An 8,279-nucleotide genomic window follows, 5' to 3' on the forward strand; every position below is an offset into this window, starting at 1 on the left:
ACATCCCCGTATCTCCAGTAGAAACAGAGTTACGAGCCTGCAAAGTTTATTTTCAAAAATCAAAAGTAACCTTCTAACAATATGTGAGACAAAAAATAAGTTGACGACGATATTCAGGTAGCCTCAAGTTTAAAGTATCCTTGTATGGGGAGCAAAGAGTACTATGACATATCCAAAGGAGATCCCAGTATCTCTTGTAGAACAAGAGTTATGAGCCTCCAAAGTTTAGTGCAAAAATCATAAGTAACATAATAAAAATAAGTGAGACGATACCAAAGTTGACGAACATTTTGCTTAATATCTCGGCCCCTATTTGTCGTAGCTCAATGTTTTTAGTATGGTTAGATGGGGGACAAATTGGAATAAAACATACTAAAAGGACATCCCCGTATCTCCAGTAGAAACAGAGTTACGAGCCTGCAAATTATAGTCTAATGCATTTCCTATGGAGGGGTTGTTTGTTTACGTTTAGCTTAATTACTCGGCCCCTGTCTGTCGTAGCTCAATGTTTTTAGTATGGTTAGATGGGGGACAAATTGGACTATAACATATCCTAACGACATCCCGGTATCTCTAGTAGACACAGAGTTATGGGCCTGCTTAAGTACTCGGCACCTGTTTGTCGTAGCCCAAAGTTTTTAGTATGGTTAGATGAAGGACACTTTGGACTATAACATATCCTAAGGACATCCCCGTATCTCTAGTAGACACAGAGTTATGGGCCTGCAAAATATAGTCTAATGCATTTCCTATGGACGGGTTGTTTGTTTACGTTTAGCTTAATTACTCGGCCCCTGTTTGTCGTAGCTCATTATTTTTAGTATGGTTAGATGGTGGACAAATTGGACTATAACATACTCATAGGACATCCCCGTATCTCCAGTAGAAACAGAGTTACGAGCCTGCAAAGTATAGTCTAATGCATTTCCTATGGAGGGGGTTTGTTTCGTTACGTTTTCTTAAGTACTCGGCCCCTGTTTGTCGTAGCCCAAAGTTTTTAGGATGGTTAGATGAAGGACAATTTGGACTATAACATATCCTAAGGACATCCCCGTATCTCTAGTAGACACAGAGTTATGGGCCTGCAAAGCATAGTCTAATGCATTTCCTTTGGACGGGTTGTTTGTTTACGTTTAGCTTAATTACTCGGCCCCTGTTTGTCGTAGCTCAATGTTTTTAGTATGGTTAGATGGGGGACAAATTGGAATATAACATACTCAAAGGACATCGCCTTATGTACAGTAGAAACAGAGTTACGAGCCTGCAAAGTATAGTCTAATGCATTTTCTATGGAGGGGTTTGTTTGTTCACGTATTGCTTAATTACTTGACCCTGTTCTTTCGATTAAAAATAATAACATATCTTTAGTGTAGCGGTTATCGCATCCGCCTCACTCCCGGAAGGCCACAGGTTCGAAACCGCGAAGTTTTTTTTTTTTGCTTGGAACATGCAAAGACCTTTATAATTATCCGAACATTTGTGTCAAGGTCACATTATTTACATCCCCGTATCTCTGGTAGAACCAGAGTTACGAGCCTGCAAAGTTTATTTTCAAAAATCAAAAGTAACCTTCTAACAATAAGTGAGACAAAAAATAAGTTGACGACGATATTGAGGTAGCCTCAAGTTTAAAGTATCCTTGTATGGGGAGCAAAGAGTACTATAACATATCCAAAGGAGATCCCAGTATCTCTTGTAGAACAAGAGTTATGAGCCTCCAAAGTTTAGTGCAAAAATCATAAGTAACATAATAAAAATAAGTGAGACGATACCAAAGTTGACGAACATTTTGCTTAATATCTCGGCCCTTGTTTGTCGTAGCTCAATGTTTTTAGTATGGTTAGATGGGGGACAATTTGGACTATAACATTTCCTAAGGACATCCCCGTATCTCTAGTAGACACAGAGTTATGGGCCTGCAAAATATAGTCTAATGCATTTCCTATGGACGGGTTGTTTGTTTACGTTTAGCTTAATTACTCGGCCCCTGTTTGTCGTAGGTCATTATATTTAGTATGGTTAGAAGGGGGACAAATTGGACTATAACATACTCATAGGACATCCCCGTATCTCCAGTAGAAACAGAGTTACGAGCCTGCAAAGTATAGTCTAATGCATTTCCTATGGAGGGGGTTTGTTTCGTTACGTTTTGCTTAAGTACTCGGCCCCTGTTTGTCGAAGCCCAAAGTTTTTAAAATGGTTAGATGAAGGACAATTTGGACTATAACATATCCTAAGGACATCCCCGTATCTCTAGTAGACACAGAGTTATGGGCCTGCAAAATATAGTCTACTGCATTTCCTATGGACGGGTTGTTTGTTTACGTTTAGCTTAATTGCTCGGCCCCTGTTTGTCGTAACTCAATGTTTTTAGTATGGTTAGATGAAGGACAAATTGGACTATAACATATCCTAAGGACATCCCGGTATCTTTAGCAGACACAGAGTTATGGGCCTGCAAAGTATAGTCTAATGCATTTCCTATGGACGGGTTGTTTGTTTACGTTTCGCTTAATTACTCGGCCCCTGTTTGTCGTAACTCAATGTTTTTAGTATGGTTAGATGGGGGACAAATTGTACTATAACATCATGGATTTATAATAGAAGCTTACGCTTCCTGGATATTCCACTCGCCTTAAAACGCGCACAACATTTATTCCTCGTCTGAAATGGCGCGAGCTAGTAGGAGCCTGGCACGCGCGTTTGTGACGTAGAATTTGAGGCAAATTCAGAGGGGGTGGAAGTTTTTCACGCGCTTAAGTTTTAATTTTTAATAGCGCGCGCGAAACAATTTTTAGAAAAGCGCGCGCGCACGCGCGCCGAGAGAAAAAAGTTTGCCTCAATTTCTACGTCATCAGCCCCCCAGTCCCCATCCGCGTGAATTTTATGACATAAATGTGTTTAAAATCAAAATGCCTTACTGAAGGCTACAGTGGAATATCCAGGAAGCGTAAGCTTCTATTATAAATCCATGATAAAATACTCAAAGGACATCCCCGTATCTCCAGTGGAAACAGAGTTACGAGCCTGCAAAATATAGTCTAACTCATTTCTTATGGAGGGGGTTTGTTTCTTTACGTTTTGCTTAAGTACTCGGCCCCTGTTTGTCGTAGCCCAAAGTTTTTAGTATGGTTAGATGAAGGACAATTTGGACTATAACATATCCCAAGGACATCCCCGTTTCTCTAGTAGACACAGAGTTATGGGCCTGCAAAGTATAGTCTAATGCATTTTCTATGGAGGGGTTTGTTTGTTCACGTATTGCTTAATTACTTGACCCTGTTCTTTCGATTAAAAATAATAGCATATCTTTAGTGTAGCGGTTATCGCATCCGCCTCACTCCCGGAAGGCCACAGGTTCGAAACCGCGAAGTTTTTTTTTTGCTTGGAACATGCAAAGACCTTTATAATTATCCGAACATTTGTGTCAAGGTCACATTATTTACATCCCCGTATCTCTGGTAGAACCAGAGTTACGAGCCTGCAAAGTTTATTTTCAAAAATCAAAAGTAACCTTCTAACAATAAGTGAGACAAAAAATAAGTTGACGACGATATTGAGGTAGCCTCAAGTTTAAAGTATCCTTGTATGGGGAGCAAAGAGTACTATAACATATCCAAAGGAGATCCCAGTATCTCTTGTAGAACAAGAGTTATGAGCCTCCAAAGTTTAGTGCAAAAATCATAAGTAACATAATAAAAATAAGTGAGACGATACCAAAGTTGACGAACATTTTGCTTAATATCTCGGCCCCTGTTTGTCGTAGCTCAATGTTTTTAGTATGGTTAGATGGGGGACAATTTGGACTATATCATATCCTAAGGACATCCCCGTATCTCTTGTAGACACAGAGTTATGGGCCTGCAAAGTATAGTCTAATGCATTTCCTATGGACGGGTTGTTTGTTTACGTTTAGCTTAATTACTCGGCCCCTGTTTGTCGTAGCTCAATGTTTTTAGTATGGTTAGATGGGGGACAAATTGGACTATAAAATACTCAAAGGACATCCCCGTATCTCCAGTAGAAACAGAGTTACGAGCCTGCAAAGTATAGTCTAACTCATTTCCTATGGAGGGGGTTTGTTTCTTTACGTTTTGCTTAAGTACTCGGCCCCTGTTTGTCGTAGCCCAAAGTTTTTAGTATGGTTAGATGAAGGACAAATTGGACTATAACATATCCTAAGGACATCCCGGTATCTCTAGTAGACACAGAGTTATGGCCCTGCAAAGTATAGTCTAATGCATTTTCTATGAAGGGGTTTGTTTGTTCACGTATTGCTTAATTACTTGACCCTGTTCTTTCGATTAAAAATAATAGCATATCTTTAGTGTAGCGGTTATCGCATCCGCCTCACTCCCGGAAGGCCACAGGTTCGAAACCGCAAAGAACTTTATAATTATCCGAACATTTGTGTCAAGGTCACATTATTTACATCCCCGTATCTCTGGTAGAACCAGAGTTACGAGCCTGCAAACTTTATTTTCAAAAATCAAAAGTAACCTTCTAACAATAAGTGAGGCAAAAAATAAGTTGACGACGATATTGAGGTAGCCTCAAGTTTAAAGTATCCTTGTATGGGGAGCAAAGAGTACTATAACATATCCAAAGTAGATCCCAGTATCTCTTGTAGAACAAGAGTTATGAGCCTCCAAAGTTTAGTGCAAAAATCATAAGTAACATAATAAAAATAAGTGAGACGATACCAAAGTTGACGAACATTTTGCTTAATATCTCGGCCCTTGTTTGTCGTAGCTCAATGTTTTTAGTATGGTTAGATGGGGGACAAATTGGACAATAACATACTCAAAGGACATCCCCGTATCTCCAGTAGAAACAGAGTTACGAGCCTGCAAAGTATAGTCTAATGCATTTCCTATGGAGGGGTTGTTTGTTTACGTTTAGCTTAATTACTCGGCCCCTGTTTCTCGTAGCCCAAAGTTTTTAGTATGGTTAGATGGGGGACAAATTGGACTATATCATATCCTAAGGACATCCCCGTATCTCTTGTAGACACAGAGTTATGGGCCTGCAAATTATAGTCTAATGCATTTCCTATGGAGGGGTTGTTTGTTTACGTTTAGCTTAATTACTCGGCCCCTGTTTGTCGTAGCTCAATGTTTTTACTATGGTTAGATGGGGGACAAATTGGACTATAACATATCCTAAGGACATCCCGGTATCTCTAGTAGACACAGAGTTATGGGCCTGCAAAGTATAGTCTAATGCATTTTCTATGGAGGGGTTTGTGTGTTAATGTATTGCTTAATTACTTGACCCTGTTCTTTCGATTAAAAATAATAACATATCTTTAGTGTAGCGGTTATCGCATCCGCCTCACTCCCGGAAGGCCACAGGTTCGAAACCGCGAAGTTTTGTTTTTTTGCTTGGAACATGCAAAGACCTTTATAATTATCCGAACATTTGTGTCAAGGTCACATTATTTACATCCCCGTATCTCTGGTAGAACCAGAGTTACGAGCCTCCAGAATTTAGTCTAATGTATTTCCTATGGAGGGGTAGGTTTGTTTACGATTAGCTTAATTACTCGACTACTGTTTGTCGTAGCCCTAATTCTTAGTATGGCTAGATGGAGGACAAATTGGTCTATAACATACTCAAAGGACATCCCCGTATCTCCAGTAGAAACAGAGTTACGAGCCTGCAAAATATAGTCTAATGCGTTTTCTATGGAGGGGTTTGTTTGTTCACGTATTGCTTAATTACTTGACCCTGTTCCTTCGATTAAAAATAATGACATATCTTTAGTGTAGCGGTTATCGCATCCGCCTCACTCCCGGAAGGCCACAGGTTCGAGACCGCGAAGTTTTTTTTTTTTTTGCTTGGAACATGCAAAGACCTTTATAATTATCCGAACATTTGTGTCAAAGTCACATTATTTACATCCCCGTATCTCTGGTAGAACCAGAGTTACGAGCCTCCAGAATTTAGTCTAATGTATTTCCTATGGAGGGGTTTGTTTGTTTACGATTAGCTTAATTACTCGACTACTGTTTGTCGTAGCCCTAATTCTTAGTATGGCTAGATGGAGGACAAATTGATCTATAACATACTCAAAGGACATCCCCGTATCTCCAGTAGAAACAGAGTTACGAGCCTGCAAAATATAGTCTAATGCATTTTCTATGGAGGGGTTTGTTTGTTCACGTTTAGCTTAATTACTCGGCCCCTGTTCGTCGTAGCTCATTATTTTTAGTATGGTTAGATGGTGGACAAATTGGACTATAACATCCTCATAGGACATCCCCGTATCTCCAGTAGAAACAGAGTTACGAGCCTGCAAAGTATAGTCTAATGCATTTCCTATGGAGGGGGTTTGTTTCGTTACGTTTTCTTAAGTACTCGGCCCCTGTTTGTCGTAGCCCAAAGTTTTTAGGATGGTTAGATGAAGGACAATTTGGACTATAACATATCCTAAGGACATCCCCGTATCTCTAGTAGACACAGAGTTATGGGCCTGCAAAGCATAGTCTAATGCATTTCCTTTGGACGGGTTGTTTGTTTACGTTTAGCTTAATTACTCGGCCCCCGTTTGTCGTAGCTCAATGTTTTTAGTATGGTTAGATGGGGGACAAATTGGAATATAACATACTCAAAGGACATCGCCTTATGTACAGTAGAAACAGAGTTACGAGCCTGCAAAGTATAGTCTAATGCATTTTCTATGGAGGGGTTTGTTTGTTCACGTATTGCTTAATTACTTGACCCTGTTCTTTCGATTAAAAATAATAACATATCTTTAGTGTAGCGGTTATCGCATCCGCCTCACTCCCGGAAGGCCACAGGTTCAAAACCGCGAAGTTTTTTTTTTTGCTTGGAACATGCAAAGACCTTTATAACTATCCGAACATTTGTGTCAAGGTCACATTATTTACATCCCCGTATCTCTGGTAGAACCAGAGTTACGAGCCTGCAAAGTTTATTTTCAAAAATCAAAAGTAACCTTCTAACAATAAGTGAGACAAAAAATAAGTTGACGACGATATTGAGGTAGCCTCAAGTTTAAAGTATCCTTGTATGGGGAGCAAAGAGTACTATAACATATCCAAAGGAGATCCCAGTATCTCTTGTAGAACAAGAGTTATGAGCCTCCAAAGTTTAGTGCAAAAATCATAAGTAACATAATAAAAATAAGTGAGACGATACCAAAGTTGACGAACATTTTGCTTAATATCTCGGCCCCTGTTTGTCGTAGCTCAATGTTTTTAGTATGGTTAGATGGGGGACAATTTGGACTATATCATATCCTAAGGACATCCCCGTATCTCTAGTAGACACAGAGTTATGGGCCTGCAAAATATAGTCTAATGCATTTCCTATGGACGGGTTGTTTGTTTACGTTTAGCTTAATTACTCGGCCCCTGTTTGTCGTAGGTCATTATATTTAGTATGGTTAGAAGGGGGACAAATTGGACTATAACATACTCATAGGACATCCCCGTATCTCCAGTAGAAACAGAGTTACGAGCCTGCAAAGTATAGTCTAATGCATTTCCTATGGAGGGGGTTTGTTTCGTTACGTTTTGCTTAAGTACTCGGCCCCTGTTTGTCGAAGCCCAAAGTTTTTAAAATGGTTAGATGAAGGACAATTTGGACTATAACATATCCTAAGGACATCCCCGTATCTCTAGTAGACACAGAGTTATGGGCCTGCAAAATATAGTCTACTGCATTTCCTATGGACGGGTTGTTTGTTTACGTTTAGCTTAATTGCTCGGCCCCTGTTTGTCGTAACTCAATGTTTTTAGTATGGTTAGATGAATGACAAATTGGACTATAACATATCCTAAGGACATCCCGGTATCTTTAGCAGACACAGAGTTATGGGCCTGCAAAGTATAGTCTAATGCATTTCCTATGGACGGGTTGTTTGTTTACGTTTCGCTTAATTACTCGGCCCCTGTTTGTCGTAACTCAATGTTTTTAGTATGGTTAGATGGGGGACAAATTGTACTATAACATCATGGATTTATAATAGAAGCTTACGCTTCCTGGATATTCCACTCGCCTTAAAACGCGCACAACATTTATTCCTCGTCTGAAATGGCGCGAGCTAGTAGGAGCCTGGCACGCGCGTTTGTGACGTAGAATTTGAGGCAAATTCAGAGGGGGTGGAAGTTTTTCACGCGCTTAAGTTTTAATTTTTAATAGCGCGCGCGAAACAATTTTTAGAAAAGCGCGCGCGCACGCGCGCCGAGAGAAAAAAGTTTGCCTCAATTTCTACGTCATCAGCCCCCCAGTCCCCATCCGCGTGAATTTTA

This window comes from Phalangium opilio, unplaced genomic scaffold (genome assembly GCF_054372755.1).
Source record: "Phalangium opilio isolate 3A_F unplaced genomic scaffold, DU_Popi_V2 ptg001170l_1, whole genome shotgun sequence".
NCBI classification, from domain to species: domain Eukaryota; kingdom Metazoa; phylum Arthropoda; class Arachnida; order Opiliones; family Phalangiidae; genus Phalangium; species Phalangium opilio.